The sequence below is a fragment of the Lagopus leucura genome, unplaced genomic scaffold (genome assembly GCF_019238085.1).
Source record: "Lagopus leucura isolate 7727_CA_CO unplaced genomic scaffold, USGS_WTPT01 Super-Scaffold_73, whole genome shotgun sequence".
Lineage (NCBI taxonomy): Eukaryota > Metazoa > Chordata > Aves > Galliformes > Phasianidae > Lagopus > Lagopus leucura.
Window position 1 is genome coordinate 8,870,097 of NW_024962252.1, and position 17,344 is coordinate 8,887,440.

At 39.5% G+C, this 17,344-nt stretch overlaps 1 long non-coding RNA gene across 1 annotated transcript in view; it reads left to right on the forward strand.

Moving 5' to 3' along the window:
• Positions 1–15,421, forward strand: part of LOC122183260 — a 39,191-nt gene extending 23,770 nt beyond the window's left edge. The window contains exon 3 of the long non-coding RNA XR_006180171.1: positions 15,373–15,421. This is a non-coding gene — a long non-coding RNA (uncharacterized LOC122183260). The remainder of the gene's footprint in view (positions 1–15,372) is intronic.
• The last annotated feature ends 1,923 nt before the right edge of the window (positions 15,422–17,344 follow it).

Below are 17,344 nucleotides of genomic sequence, written 5' to 3' on the forward strand. Positions count from 1 at the left end.
GGTGGTGATTGGAGCAGTGATTTGGAACTTTTTTCTCCTCTGTGCTTGACCCTGGGCAAGTCAGACATGCTGACATCTAGAAAATACTTCTGCACCTAAATCTCACTGTGGGATTTAGCCACCTGGACAGGGGAAAGGTCCAAATTTTCCAAGATCCTAAATCTTTTGGAGCACTTCATCTACAATTTGAGCATGGAAGCTTATGTTTTTCTTAAGCAGAATGTCATAGAATTGTAGAATCATAGAATTGCCCAAATTGGATAAGACCTTAAAGATCGTCAAGTCCAACCTAACTCTCACAACCCTCTGCTAAATCACGTCCTTGAGCACCACATCCAAACTGTTTTTGAACACATCCAGGTATGGTTACTCAACCACCTCCCCGGGAAGCCTATTCCGGTGCTTAACAACCCTTTCAGTAAAGAAGTTTTTCCTGATATCCAACCTGAACTTTTCCTGTCATGAGAACAAATGTGCCATGTTTGTGACGTGTCAAATGCTCATCTTTGCCGAGTCCAAACACTGACTCAAAAGGAGGTAAAAGTGCAACCTATGCAACTATCTGCCCCTTCTACTGGTGTTTTACAAGTGTACCATTTTCTAGCTGTATTTGCTGGTGCCGGAATAGTGCTTGAGACTGAATGCACAAATTCCTTCTTTGCATGTTTTCAGTGCAGTCACTTAGAGTGATCACTCTTCAAGTCCTTGACATTAGTATGGCTGAGAGTGTTAAGGCTATTAGCTGGGTGCTATAAAAATACTTAGTTATCTTGTAGCTTCAAAGCAACCTACAAATATTAACTAATTAATCTTCAGAATAGCCTTACCTCCACACCCCACAGTCAACCCTGATTAAAAAGTAAATATTCCTCTTGCTCATGTAATCAACGCTCAGGGCTTTATGCACTAAAAAGGTAATTGACTTGTGCCTCATTTATGATTTTGATAAACAATTCAGAGTGGTTCAAAGGATGCAGAGCCAGAGGGAAGGTCAGCACCACTACTGTGGTATGGAGAGAGGAGTTCTCCCTTCCCAGAGTCATTTACTATAGATGTATTTCTGGATATAGCTCTCCTTCCGCATTAATGGGAGAGAGCTGGTATTTATGGTAAGAAACATTGTGTCTGGCAAGCCAGAACTATGGTAAGGTGAGTGCCTGACTATTGCAGTATGTGAGTCAACATAAATATACCTTAAAATTCTGCTTGTCATTGCTCACTGCTTTTTATTGTTGTGCAGAAACGCACCATGAGCCTGTTTATCTACTTCTGATCTTTCCTGAGAGTTGGCAAAGTGTGATACCAAAACCAACTGATACTTAGTGCAGATCTAATGGAAATTGCTGTACTTGAAAAAGGTGTATATGAATTCATATCAATTTATATGAATTTGGTGAGGTCATGTCTCTGAAAATAACCCTAAGTAAAGATAGATGGGAGATGCTTCATTGCAATTGATTTACTTCATGCAATCAAGATGTCGCTATTTATGAGGGCTGCTCCAAAACTAATGTCTTCTATTTTGTGATGTTGGCCCATGGCATCAGGGGATAGATGTTGGTGGTATAGCAGTAGAAGCTGAACCTTCCCACCATTATTCCATTACATGTTGTTGCCATGTGACAGATGGCAGCAGAGGGGCACTCTGACACAATGGCGTCTGACACGGAAGTGAGTATGTAGCAAAGGTGCGCCACTAAATTCCTCCATGTGGAAAAAGTGGCACCCATTGACATTCACTGATGCTTGCTGAATGTTTATGGAGACCAAAGAGTGGATGTGAGCGCAGTGAGGTGGTGGGTGGTGCTTTTCAGCAGTGATGACTGTGACAGTGGGTCACCTCTGCTGGTACAGATTGTTACAAGCACAGCATCCAGGCTCTTGTTCATCACTGGTGAAAATGCATAGCTAATGGTGGTGACTATGCTGAAAAATAGGGTTTTGTCTGGGAATTTTCTCCATCAAAAGTATTATATGGCTCTTTGAAGCTATTGTCATTTCCATGGAAATAAATAGGAGGTGTTGCTTTTGGAGTGATCTATATAAAATAAAACCGTGTGACTGGCGACTGTGTATTGGAAACAGTTTCTGCTGAACCAAAATATTAATGGTGCTGAATCAAGTGAAACTGCTTAGCATGCTGAAACTGCTTGCTGTTGCACAAGTGAAACTCTCACAAGATCATTTGCTATTTTTAAATGGTTTGGTAGAATAGGTATGTAGAAAACCCCACTACAGCAACCAGATATTTACACATGGAACCAACTCACCAAAGAAATGCTAATAAACATCAAAGATTAGGGAAAATGTATGCTAGCACCAGGCTCTGTGTGAGGCGGAAAGGAGGTCTACAGCCCTGTAGTTGATGTGTGGAAGCACCATTTACTGATCAGCTCACCAGTCCGTGGGCTCAGCTGTGCGGTCAGGGTACTGCAATATCTTACTAGGGTTCTACTCACTTGTGATTTTAGCAGCATGTAGGCATGTGAGTCCCCTGAGTTTCAGCCCTTGTATGTATTGCTGCAGACCAGCTGATTCATGGCCATGCATTATCTGAGAGGCACTTCTCTTTTTTGGTTAAGAGCAGAGTCCTGAATGACTGCAGTAGGTCACTCTGTCCACTCAGCTGTAACATATGGGTCAGAGATCGCCACTTGAAGCTTTAAGGATAAATGTTTCAGGTGCTAAGATATATTGCTGGAGATCGGGAGTTAGTGATGTGTGCAAAGTAGAAAAGAAAAATAAATGTTTGAAGGCTGGGAGATAAAATTTGTATAGATGAATTTGCAGGGATGGATATCTGCATCAAGAAATGAAACATACTTTTATTTGCAGCAGGCTTAGGCAACAGCAATACTTGCCTTGTGAGCATGGTTTTTGGTTCTGAGTGTTAAACTTGGATGTACGAATTACCACTGGAGTACCTGCATCAATAAGATTTGTGTCTATCAGCCTAATAGTGTGCTGATGCTGTGGACTCATAATGCATCATATAAATTGTATTGGCAGAACTTGGAGGATCACAAACTAGTTGTACAAGTGACTGTATTTATTGAAAAGTCAGCAATTTTGGAACATTTGGTAAGGTATTAAAATATGCTGTCTGAAATTTGGATGTAGTCAGCTTACAGTGTGAAAAAGAATCGGTTCTCACCGTGCAAATTGAGCTCAGTTTGCAAGATATTCCTGGTCCTGCTTTTGAATATTAAAAACCCAATGTTAGTCACAAAAGCTCTTCAGCTCAGTTTGACACACCTGGGTGCATGCCATAGTGGGATTATCTCTGATCTAATCACTAGGGAAAGTGGTCTCTTCAGGTCAGAACTGAGGTCATGGTTAGACCTTAGATAGAAAATTATGCCTTCTCTCTCTAAAGCATGCTTATTTACAGTACCAGGTGGTGTTCACTCTTGTCTCCTCATTTCATCATTGAAGTGCTAATAGTCATTCATCAGTGTCATTGATACTCCATGTGTATAAGGAGGCATGTTTTATATTCTTGAATAGGTGATCTTGCACTGAAGTATCGTTTTCAAAAGTAGATCTTCCTTAACACATTTAGGTAGCTCAGTGTATGCATTAAGGTCAAGGGCCTCAGTGGATAACAGATTTTCATCCATTATAATATTGCGCCTTTCTATTTAGCTTCTTATTAGTAAAGTTACAAAGCAAAAGTGTAAGATTTGAAGAATTTGTAAAATATAAACCCTAATCTTTGCGTTGAAATATTAAACATTCTAAAGCCATGAAGTTCCATGTACAAAGCACGCTCCAACAGTATGAATTCATTACCTCTCTACTGTGCTTTCTGGCCTTTATTATGCCATAGCTTTACCAGCAAATAATTGATTAAAATGCATGCGTTTAACAAGCACAGCATTCTTATTAGAAATTAGATAAATATTTTGAGATGAAATATTGGGAACAAGGTGAAATGCAGCTGAAGGCAATAGTTGTAAAATCTTTTTTCTGTCTCCTTGATATCATTTTGCTGAATCTGTTTTGGCATAGAAATATCCAGAGGTTCTGTCTCCCCCAGCTCTTCCTACTCTTCCAGACTGTTATATCAAAAGTAGGTGTAGTTACACTCAGCTCTTGGAAGTGTCATAGCATCAGCTTGGTGATTCTCTGTCACCTCAGGATTTAAAATTGTCTGCAAATTTTAGAGCCAAACAGGCTGGGATTTGGAGACAGGAGGAGATCAAAACAAGTTTTAGTGTTTTTCTTCCATTGACCTACTAATCTGTATGAAAATTAGCTGTTTTTTGTTGGTATTTTTCAGTGTTGAGAGATTGGGCATGGGTTAAATTACGTTAGATTCCAAGCTGCCATGTAAAATTTAACATTTGCAACTGTGTTTGTAGAGAGGGACGCGTCTCAAAAAAAGAGATAGTTACAGGGAAAATGGAAGCTGGATGTATAGATAATGTCAAAAGTTAGTGAAACTGTGGCTAAAAACAGTGACTTTACAGGAAGAGCTGAACCCCCTGCAGCCATGTCTATGGAAATGGGAGAATAAACCAGTAGACGGAGGACATGATCAAAATTAGATGAGTGAGCTATAGCTGCTGTAAGCCTGAACTTATTTTCCAGACTCAGTTAACAGTCATCAATGATTTTAAACTAAAAGAGGGAAAACTTAGGTATTAAGAGGTAATCTTTTACTCAGAGGATAGTGAGGCCATGGCACAGGCTGCCCAGAGTTGTGGGTGTCCCATCCCTGGAGGCATTCAAGGCTGGGTTGGATGGGTCTCTGGGCAGCCCACAGCGGGTGAGTGGAGCTAAGTGGCCCTTAGGGTCCCTTCCTATCCAAGCCATTCTATGATTTATGTCCTGATCACTCTGGAGACATCTTGTATGGTTTCTGTCCATGGCACAACACCTGACTGTGAATAAAAGATTGGAAAGAGCTGTTCTATATTGGTAAGTTTAAAAAATAACAATTAAAAATAATAAAAAAAAAAAAGAGGCAAAGCCTCCACAGAAGGCCAGCGAGGTGGTTTTACATGGTATCTGGAATACAGCAAGACGAATTTCCCAACAAACAATGCAATTTGCCCTGTTTCTATTTACACCAAAGCTATTTTGCTGCTGCATCTGCTAAGGAAGGGGGCAGAGCTGGGCCTCGTATGTCTGTTTTGGAGTCCTTATTAACTTCATTTTGGAGCAGGTGAACAGCAGAATGCAGATACTGCGGGAGAAATAAAGCCTAGATTAAATTATGCAAATGCATCTTTGCATTTGTCCTGTTCACGTGTGCTTGAGGGATAATGCAAACACTGAACTCTGTGCTTTTCTTGGGCCCAGACCAGCGCTGTGACTCACATCCTCCTCACTGGGCAACATGCACACTTATGATCCGGTTCTGTCATCCAAATCAAAAGCAGAATTTTTCAAAGCTGGGAAAAAACCCACCATGTTCTTGGTTTGTGAGTGCACAATAGTTTGAAAGATCTTTTGATAACTGGAGACTTGTTTTTCTCCCTTCCCCATTTTTTTAGTTTCTGTAATTGATTTTCTGCTCACATATAGCTTGGGCTCATCTGCACCAATGTCAGCAGTAAGCACTTAGAGCAGCACGGCTGCAGTGCCACTGAAAGCCTTCCTGGGGCTCATTCCTGTCATCACAACAATGCAATGCACTGAGGCAGGAACTGCTGGCATTTCAAAGGTGCTCAATTGCCTTAATTTTCATCGTCTGTGATCGTTTGCTAAAAACAGAAAAGCAAAATCCAAACCGTTCTATTTTACTGTAGGAAATCTTTGCCAAGCCAAACCACACGTTCCTGGGGTACTTGGATTAGCAGCTAGCCCTGCCTTTGTTTATAGACACATGTACAGTTAGTATGAATCTTTCTACATTTAATGCTATTGCTGTTTAAGTAGTGTTCCAAAGGAAGGCTCTGTAAGCCAGCAGCACAGTTTGCTTTCTGCTTGAGAATGAAGAATAGTACCTATGCTCTGCTATAATACCTCCTAAATATTGTCATGGGGCTGTTCTTTAAAGATATCTTTATTTTACAAGGCATAAATCCATCAAGCTTTATAGTCAGAATTTTGAATCTGACTACCACACAGTTCCAAGCCCTGGTGAAGGGAATAGTTCTTTACGGAACAGGCAGGTAGGATGGGGAGTCATTTGCTACAAGGTATTTTTCAGGCTGAGTTTTGCGGGCTGAACCATCCTGCGCTCCGACCAAGATGTGCTGCAGCACACTATGAGATGGAGCGCTCCTTTCTCTCCTTTACAACCACTGCACTGTGAATGCTTACTTGCTGCAGAAATTAGGACCACTTACGTAATTAGCTGAATTAAGCTTGTTTTGATAATTCTTTGCCTGGGAAGATGTAAGCTTCCAGAAGCATGTCTTCTGCTTTGCCACAAAACACCTTGTGCCAACAGTTACTGAGCTGGAGAAATAACTGTAGGTGCAGCTGCTTGATGTCAGGCTTTCAATTAACTATGTTGAACAAGAACCAGTAAAATAAAATGTGGGTCTCGGGGCCACTGAATGTTCAATTTCTTTCAGGCTTATTTGGGCAAGTAGGGTGCTGGAGAGGATAACCACAGGAGTATAATTTAGATGTCTGAGAAGGGCAAGTGGACTCGGTTCCCAGGCCTCTCCGGCATTGGATGCATCAATCCTGTTTGCAAATACTGTATCATTCCCTCTGCAGACCACTGGGACTGTGCACTTCCCAGGGGACTGGCAGGCCAAGGAGCTTCTCCGGAGGTGGCCCAGGGTCTTGCCCCAAGCTGGGCATGGTGTGACATAGCAGGAGTGTGTGGGTCAGAGGAGCCATTCCCTGCCACATCACCCTACAGCTACAGCTGTAGTCCCTGCTCTAGAAGCCACCTGAGATCTCTGTGGTTTGTTTTTTTTTTTTAACCCTAGGACTTCTCATAGCTGTTAGAAGAGTGAAGGCAGAGACAGCGATATGTGTTCAAGAAACAGGAAAATATGCTGTGCTGCTATGCAAAACTTTTAACCCAACATGCTTATTTCATGTAGAGGCACCAAAGACTGCGGGGGTGGGTTAAAACATCAAAAACTGTTATTTCCCACTGGAAAAGAAAAAAATCATTGAGTGAAACATGTTTCTCAGTGTGAAGCTTTTCATTAAGAGATTGGCATGGTGTGATATGAAAGAAGAAATCAGAGGTTACGTGGTTTTCCTAACAAATGAGGAAATTTTTTTAAATGCTGGCTGAGGCACTTGCAACTCGATTTTCCTCTGTAAAAGTCAAGGTTTGATTATGCTTTCTGCATTATTATTTATAGTATAGCAGTTATACATGCCATGTCCTTGGCTGTGGCATTGCAGTTTTCTCCATCTATGTCTGCTTCCTAAATTTATTGATCTCATTAGAAGATAAAAATGACAAAGATAGCTCATAATACTTCTGAGAAATGTAAAACCATTAGCGGGTCATTGTCAAAGTTATAACATGTCCTTTTAAGCTGCTTAGCAAACTGGTGGCAGCCTATGATACAGGGATTAACCTGTGCCAGGAGTAACTGAGTGGATCGTGGTGGAATGGTTAATATTCAGCCTGCCTACAAAGCTTTGAAGCTGCCTCACAAAATGATACAATGAAGTGATAAACAGAAATACATTAAAAACAAAGGGAATGGAAGTTTTTATTTCCTGTCCTTTATCTTGGTCTCTGGCACATAAGAAGCAGAAAGGCTGATAGAGTTTCAGTCTGGAATTAGAGTTGCACTTATAAGTTGTGCTTTGCTCCCCAGGAGCCTCATGGGCTTTGCTCTCTGAGCACAGGTTGACCTTGGTTGGTACCCTATAGCAGCTTTCCCTGCAGGAGGACCTTGATGGTACTACCCTAGGCACGTAGGATGCCAATAAAACTACATGGCTAGGCATGCAGTTTTAAGAATGAGTATTTCAGCAATATGTACATGGCTGTTTTTTAAAGCCAGCATTTGTTACCCCAGATGTAGCCCTTTCTGCTCAGGTCAGTCACTGGTGCAATGGACATATCACCACTTACTGTTTCTTTAGAGAACAGCTATGCAGCTGCATGTTACCATTATCTGAAAAAAATTCCCTTAGAGAAGTGTCTGATGGTATTGATTAATTACGTTATTACTTACTGAACTGTTTGGTTTTACACAGAGCACTGAGAGAAAGTGGACACATCATGCACTACTGCATATAATTTGGGTTGAGAATTCCTGCCTTGGTTCTCAGTGATGAGAGCAGGATATGTCATTAAGGAAAGGAGAATGTGGGCAGGAAGATTGGTACCTGATGGCTGTCTTTATAAGTTGTCTGACTCTTTACTCCCAACGGAGGACATAGGGTTAGTGTTCACTAACCCTAGGGACACTGATGTCACGTCTCTTTGCTGGTGAGTTGGGTGTAAACAGGTGGGCTCTGGTGAGAGGAGTGAGAAGAGGAAAGAAGAGAAACTCAGTCCCATTTAGAGAGCATCATGTGACCTGATTTGCACCAATGCACTGTTCTCTTTTAGAAGCATTTTATATGCACATTCCAGTAACAAGTATATAAGCTTTAGGGCAAGGATAAACTAGCCTAGAAAACAGTTTACAGATTAGAGCAGCAGAGAATGAGAATAATAACATTAATCCTTCCAGTTATTCACTCAACTTTTTTTCACCTATTAATGACCATGTGCTTATTTTATCTGTTGGGAAGTGAGAATTATTGGGAAGGGGCAAGAGTTGATGTAACTCTGCAATTTTGACTACACCACACTTCTGTAAATAAAATATAACACTATTATATTTTCAACCAAGGTGTTTTTGGGTTAAGTGGTGCATTTCAAACATTCAGAATGTTTAATAACCATGCTATGTAATTATCAATGAATGTAAACATTCCCAACCATTAATTGCTCTATCATTTTAGTCCATCTGATAGCATTTGATTGTAATAGAAACATTGTTTTCTACTTGATCTAGCAAAACAATCTTTAAAATTTAAAGACAGTTTCCAAATCACAGATCTTGTAAATGCTTTTATGGGACGCAGTGAATAAGGAATGAAAAACTGGTAAAATTATTAATAAAATTGTGTGAAGAAAGGTGCTTAAATTTCTTAGAGGATTCTGAGCTTTAAAAACATTTTTTGATTCTAACTCAGATTGGAAGAAAGCTCAACATGCTAAAATACAGTTTCTCCCGTCAAGTCTTAAGTCCTAGAGGCTCTGATCTTTGCCTTGTTGTTACCTTCAGTCACTGGATACTGTAAATTCTTTGATTCCTGTTCTAAGAGCAACTTGCCAACCTGGCTTATCTAAAGTCATGTGAAAAACCAGTAGCCACTGATACTAGAGATTTTTTCCCAGGGATTTCTATCCCAGAATCCCATCAGCCTTTTGCTGAACCTCCTTACTCCTGGAGAATTAAGGCAAACTTGAAAGGTTACAGAAAAGAACAGCGAGAACAATTGAAAGTCTGAAAATCCTGCCTGACATTGAAAGATTAAAGAAGCTCAATGTACTTAGATTATCTGAGAGAAGGTTAAAAGGTGACTTGATCATGGATTCTAAGACCAAGTTGAGAAACAGTTTTCCAGTCCATGGGGAATGTCTAATTTAGCAGACAAAGCCATAGCAAGATCCAGTGATTGAAAGCTTAATCTGAAGATGTTCACACAAGGTGCAAGATGTATGAGACTGTAGCAGCTAAGACAGGTTTTTTAGGGTACTGTGGAGTTTCAGTCCTTTGAGAATTTTAAAACATATCTTTGTAAAAAAACTGCTCTAGCTTGACCGGAAATTACAGTGTTGATGTAGAAGTCCTTGGGTGAAATTCTATGGTATATATTGTGTCTGAAGGCAATCTATATGATTATAAAGGTCTTAAATTCAAAAGATATTGATTCCTTAGTAATGCATGGTTCCTACCACTATGTAAAATGGGTTCATATAATATACTAGTATTTGTACTTTTGTAGCTCTAGTTCAGTATTCACGAGCTCAACAAAACCATTCCACACCTCAGTGCGCTTAGCTCGAAGAAAGGGAAAGCTAGTTAATATAAAACAGTATTTTTAGCCTTTCTGAAAGCTTCTTAAGCCAATCTATAAAAAGAAACAAGACCATTCTCCAAAAATGCAAATGCTCTGTCTTGAAGCACGAATATCGTTTTCAGTTTTAACTGCTTCATCACTGTATGTCACTCCCTATGTATAGTAAGTGCTGTGTGACAATTGTCTCTACGAGACAATCAGGGACTTTTCCAATAAGTACATAATTATACTTCATAATACATGTTTCTGTGAGCTATGGGGCTTTATGTGTTCATAGTGATGCTCATAGCATCTCTATGGGACAGGTACAATTGTCTTATAAAGGCAGATGGTCCTCAAGACCACAAAATGCATTACTAGCAGAGAAAGGAAGAAAGCTTGGTACCTTATGACTTCCAATTCACATAGTCAAGTTTTCAAATCAAAATATTATATTAGCTATACAATCACAGGAACACTGTTTTCAGTGTTATGTCCTAAAACCACATCTCGTGCATTTATCAGCCTGCCACACTAATTCAAGGGTAATGCTGTGGAACTCTAATTTGTGTAGAACAACAACATTGGTCTCTGTAGTTCTTACAAGGTCTTGACCTTACTTATTAAAATAGTCCAACTGAAATTAAATCACCACATGAAAAGTATTCTTCATTAAGCATAACTGTGAAGAAGAAGCATTGCTATTTATTTTCAAGGTTTATCTTTATTTTACAGATAAACGATATTATCATATGGCAGTTATGCCCATGAAGCAGCTAGGCCTAAGTGTTTGCTATGCCAAGCACTGCTATTGCTGTTGAAAGAGTGCTTTATAACAGGGACTATTTAAGTAAGCAATACCAGGCCAGTATAAATGAGATTTATGAAAGACTCTTCAAACTATTTAGAGACTATTCTTTCCATTTTGCGTGTGGAAAGGAAGTGGCATTCCTCTAAAACAGAGGATTTCACAAGAGTCTCCTTTGACTATGGGACCCACACCGACCCACAGCCTTTCTCTACATTCGCTGACCATCCGTATCTGGCAGAATTGTCTTAAAGTTATATATGGGTGCTGCGATGGCAGTGCAGTGTACAGACATAAAGCTTTATTCATGAATGAATCTCATGCATGCCAGACTTGAAGGAGGATCACCTATCTCATTCAGACATTTGCCAGTGCCATGTTATGCTTTCTGATTAGGTTTTCTCGTGAATTTGCTCACGTGATTAGCAAGACAAATGTGAATGAGCTAGCAATGATAGAGATGTGATGGAAAGTGACGTCCAGACTGGACTTAATTTGCCATGCATTTTGGGTAATGTTAGGTATAGCTTCTGGACTTCCTTGCTCCTAGGGATTACTACTATTCCTTGACAATGGGGTAAAAAACTATTGAGTAATAGTAGGGAAACTGCCATAATGTCTCTTCACAGATTATTACAAACATATACTTTGGAAGTGGATGACTAAAGAAATAAGCTTATACCAGGCCTGAGTATCCATTTTAACTATGTCTGATGAAGATAAATCAAAAAAAAGCCTAAGAAAATATAAATTCTACTGGGCTGCTATTATGTATGCTTCTAATCAGAAAAGGAAAAATCTTAAATACACATGCAAACGTACAAAACAGGACAAAAGACCAGGTTTCCTTTCCTCTTTTTGGTTTCAGGCATAAGACATGCAAATGTGGAAGGAAAGAAATATCCCTCTAAAAAGAAGAGTCTTGGAAAGTTGGCAATATAAAAAAAAAAAAGTCTTAAAAAATAAAAGGAAAAAAAGCAACACCAGTGCTACCTCAATGTTTCACTACAAAATGAAAAGTAAGGTATAGAGAAGGCAGCAGTCACAAATTTTTTCTCTCTTATATTTTTATCTCACCTCATTCCAGATAACTTCTGGTCAGCAGCTTCATTGCCACCTAGGCCTCTCTTAAGGACTAAGAAAGACATGAAAAGAGGTAGCATGACTGGTTCCACTGAAGCAGCACCACCGGTTCCACTGGTCCTGTCACGGGGAGGGACCAGGAGCCTATGTAGGGAATGACCTACAGGATTAGAAAAGATCATTATCTTCATAAATGTGGTAGGTTATTTTTGTGAGAAGAGGAATAGAATCACCTACCACCTCACAGCACTCACATCCACTGTTTGGTCTCTGTAAATGTTCAACAAACATCAACGAATGTCAGTGGGTTCCATTTCTTCCACATGAAAGAGTTCAGTTCCACACCTTTGCTTCATATGCCTTTCCATGTCGCTCCATTTTGTCAGACAGCCCCTCTGCTTCATCTGTCAAACAGCAACAAAACAGAACGGATTATTGGTGGAAAGGTTCAATCTCTACTGCCATACCATCAACATCTGCTTCTGACTTTGTGGGCCAATATTATAAAATAGGAGGCATTAATTTCAGAGCAGTCCTCATACTTCATAGTATCATGTTATGGCTTTCCAATGCAGCTTACTGATCATGTAATGCCCCTAAAGGGTTCTGTCCATTTACAAAATCAATTAATAATGATCAGTAGCCGAGAATGGGAATGGACTGGGAAGTGCCCGTGCCCTTCAGATGGGTACACTGGCATTTTCTGTAGAGGGGAAATTGGAAAGAAGTAAGCATTTCTAAAAATGTAGATTTAAATTATGAGTTAAACTACTTTCAGTAGCATATGGACCCCAGATATTATCTTTCTTCTGAACTCAAACATTATGCGTCTCCAAAAAAAGGAGATTACAAGAATGGAGAATAGATGTTTTCTGCATATGTTCTGCAGGTATTTTTGAAGACGAAAGCCGGAGCTGAAGTTAGAAACTCCATCGTGGAGTGAGACCATGGTGCATACTGATATCTAGCCAGTGAGGCATGCTCATGAGGAAGGAAATAAGACAATCAAAAGAGTGGTTTTCCCTCTTCCTTTTTTCCCTCTTACCTTTTCCTTTTCATACTCTTGTTTGCTGGATCAGAGTTCCTTAGTTTTGAAATGCTGGGTGTTTGAGGAAGAAACTACTTTGTGAACCTTACAATCTCAGGCACCATAAGAAGTGCAAATAAGGGAAAGTGCAGATTTGCCAGTTTGTTTCATGTATTTTATGTATTGAGACAAAGAGCGCTTCATCAGCACAGACTGTTCTCCAATATTTCATGTATCCTATTCTCTTCTTTTGCTGCTCCTCCATAAGAGCTAATTAAAAGAATAGGAATAAAAGGTCAGCTTTTCCAGTCATAGCTTATTAGTGAAGTCTCCAAAAGATGTATGCAAGGACCTGTAAGAAAAATATCTGGCAGAGGAAATATTGAAGTAACAAATAATACAAAGCTATTAGGAAAAGTACACGCTGTAAAGAGTTTTAAAGGGATACGATGATACTGATTGTGTTATAATATGGCAAGTATGTTTCAGTAATAATAAGCATAAATTGATGCTAACTTTAGATTTTTAGTAATGCCTGTTGGATTGGCTCTTACCTCACAGAGTAAAAGATTTTTGGGCTCTCTAAAAACTTCAGCCCAGAGTTCTGTACAGGTGAGGGCAAGAAAGATAGTCAAATGTATGGAACAGGCAGAAAGGATAAATTGATGGAAGTCCCTGAGATAATGAAAGGCACTGGGAAGGGGAATAGAGAAAGGTAATTCAACCCTTCTTGCAGCAGTGGAACTAGTAGACATCAATTGTAACTAATTCTAGATGTCCCTTGTTCCTTGCAGGGGAGCTGATGGATGACATTAAAAGGTTCCTTCCAACTCAAAAGGTTATATGTCGGGTTTGAAACCAAGTGTGTAGCTGGGCTGAGCAACTCGTAAACACATGAATGCAAAAAAAAAAAAAAAAAAAAAAGGTTTAAAGATGCACAGAAATTAACTATACAGGTTGGTGGAATAAATATATCAGAAAACAAATCATGACAACATAAGTGATGCAATTGGACACAATGAGTATTTTTTCTTTTACAATTCTCTAGATCCATTGCAGGGAAAGAGAGAAAAAACTGTAAGAATGCTCAGTCTGACCCAGCAAAACTGCTCCTGTGTTATTTCAGGAACTGGAAGATACATTCAGTTATTCTTGTTTGTAATCAATACAATATGTGGAGTGTACACATAAATGTGTGTGGCAGCTGGCAGCAGTTTCTGTGTCTGTGGTGGGAGATGTTCAGAGCAGTGCCACTGCTTCCTTGTCACACCTCGCACACTGTGCCCTTTGGTGCTACTGAGCCTAAGAAGAAGGAAGAGAATTCAGAGCTTCTGGGTCTCTCTCTCAGTTCTGGTAAATTTGTGCCAGAAGATGGTAAAATGTATTTCCATGAAATGATGGGACCCGTATTTTGTGGTTTGGTTACATTCTTCTGTGCTGCACTGATTTAATTTAACCAGGCTTTCACATTTCATTAATCCTCATCACTTCTTCACTCACTGTTTTCTATTAATGTTCGTTCATGTTCTCCTTGTTGTACAACTCATCAGTTCCTTCTTATTGTGCTGGTACATAATTCTTCACCAGCTTTCGGGGATGGTATCAAAACTGGAGAGAAACATTTTTTCCCTCTTTTCCTGTTTGTTTGTTTCAGAAGTGCTCGCACTGACATGAATAGACTGACTTTCCTTGCGCATGAAAAGAGAGAGAGTTGGGGTTTTCTGTTTTATTCGTTCTGCACCACACATATTTTCCCCACCCACACCCTCACTCACTTTACACATGCTCACACACAGAGGTGCCTGTATACTAGTGACTTTCAGAGAATTTCACTCAACTTAGGAGAATGTGACCAATGGCTGGGATGAAATGTTTATATTTTCACGAGTCATTTCCACCAATCTTACCATCACAAGTGGGTGTTTCTGGGAAGGGTGCTAAAGCATCCATCACTCAGCATTTAGGACATTGAAATAGTGGTACTGAAAGTAGAGCTATGAAGAATTGAGGTACACCAAGTTGTCACAATCTGTTCGCTGCCTGCCCGATTTAGTCCCATATTTTAGAAGCAGAGCAGCAATTTAGCTGATAGATGTTGCAGTCTGCATTTTTTCTGCCTGTTCCTTCATTGGTAATGTCCATGTGGCTCATAGCTCTACCTCACTTGCTGTATCTTTAGACTACTACTACTCATACGGGAACCCACAACTAGATAGCTCATATGATTTTGTGAATAGTGGGATTTTTCTGAACCTGCAGCATTTCTCTTAATTGTTCTCCCTAAGCTGGATGTCTCTGCAGATAGAAGAGTGCATCTGCAAGTTTCAGGATGTGCAGTTTCTGTTTTACCCGTTTGTGGGTGAGGTGGGATGAGTGTGGTGGGGTAAAGAGAAGGAGAAGCAGTCTCCAGCATCAGTAAAGATTCTGGTACTTCACATCAGTATCTGCTTTATTACAGGTTCTTCTGTTTCAACACTGACCTGAGGAGAAGCTCCAAGGGATGAAAGGGTTATTATATGACCGGACACCTTGGGTCACCTGGGGTAAATTACCATTGCCTCTTAGTTAAGTCCTCGTGTTCTGATGAAATCAGTGGAGCTTGTTTTCACTGGTGCAGTATCTGAGACATCAAGTTTAATGAATCGTTACAAATGATTTAATCTGCACTTGCAGGTGCTATTAAAACTTTTTTTTTCTTTTCTGCCAAGACCTTTTTTTTCTTTTTTACCTAGGAAAAGCAATCTTTCTCAGTCGCAATGGTTTAAATAGGGAGTAACAGGATAGGTTTTGCTCATTAGAAAGCCTGATGCTGGCTTCAGTATTCCCTTCTGCTAAAATTACCTCCTCCAGCATTTAAGACTTTAAGTTGCAGGGGATAAAACATAAGGCCCTGGTTAATTGCAAATAAATAGTGCCAGAAATATGTACAGATGGTACCTGAAGTTCACTGCTGAAGACTATCCAGTAGACTATATATAATTTGCACGACATGTATATGCAGGAAGCAGGAGGACAACTTTTTGTGGTTTCTCACATTTGTAAAAAAAAACAAAACAACAAGAAAAAATCAAAATCATAAATGAACACTCTCAGCCTGTGAAACTTCTTATTTGGGAAAACAGCAACCTGGATTTCTATTTATTTACCTTAATTAAATTAATTAATTTAACAAGTCTGAAGATTTCAGTGTTTTATAGGATACAGGTGTAAATATCTGGCGAGTAGAGTGTATATATTAAACTACATCTACTTAGCTAGTAAATATTTTGCTGCATTAGTTTGCTCATTCCCAAGCAATCAGTTGTGAACTCCAGTGTTGTAACGGGTCCACAGGGAACATTTGTGCTTTGGTTGGCACTTAGATTAAATTCATCAAATGATTTTTTTTTCCCCCTTCAAGGCTGACATTTCAGAATGTTTTTTTTTTTTTTTTTTTAAAGGTTGTGTGCCAACTGCCAAAGTCAATTAATTAAATGGTAAATCTGAAATTTGTAGGGGAAGACTATTATTCCATTTTGCTCTGCGACCTTGGAAGAGTGAAGATTTAATCCGCAAAACACATGGTTTACCAGAGGGTTCTGATCTGCTTGTACTGAAAGTAAAAGCAAAAGATTTTTTTTTTCTTTTGGTCAAATTAGGGATTACCTAAGGTAAGATTACCTAGGTGGGATTTTCCTGCATTTTCTTTCTGCTTTTAATATTCTGTAGTAGTAAGCATATCCTTTGAGTTCTTCCCATACTTGATGGCTTGAAGAAGTCAGCGGTTAGTAGAAAGAAAATGTGCAAAATTTTGGGGCTCTTTTTCCATTAATTTCGAGACTATTTATTCCTTGAGTGCATTACAGACAGCCCCAGAATTTGAGATTCCTACATCACTCAAAGAGCTTCAGATCAGTAAAGGAGAGAGTAAGAGTGAAATTCAATAGTCATGAGTAAAATGTTGATTGTATTCTAGGGAAGTGCAGGTATCACAAATTACCACCAAAATCACTTCCCCTGAGGAGTGTATCTGCCTTCAGTGGCTACAAAGGCAGTTTGGTTGCAAAGCTTTGACTGGACCTTACTTCTTCCTTCTCTATACACTTTCAGTATATCTTACTAAACTTCCCAGGCTGTTTGAAATTTTTCTGTCATAAGAAACAAGTGGAAATGAGTGCAGCGCATTGACTGTTCTTTAGTTCTTAGTGTTCTATCATTGTTTTTATACTTCTTTTGTGTGTTTATTTAAGTTTTTCCTGCCTGAAGATTGGATGCATCTTTATTTTTGGCCTCTGTGTGTGCATGGAGTGGGAACACAGTGCAAGGATGGAATGAAAAACTGTAGAAATGGTGAAGAGCACAGATGAGTCGATGTAGATGATACAGGATGCAGTACTTTTCTCCCTTTGCCATTTGAAATTCTCTCATTTGTTTTACCACAGTTTCACATT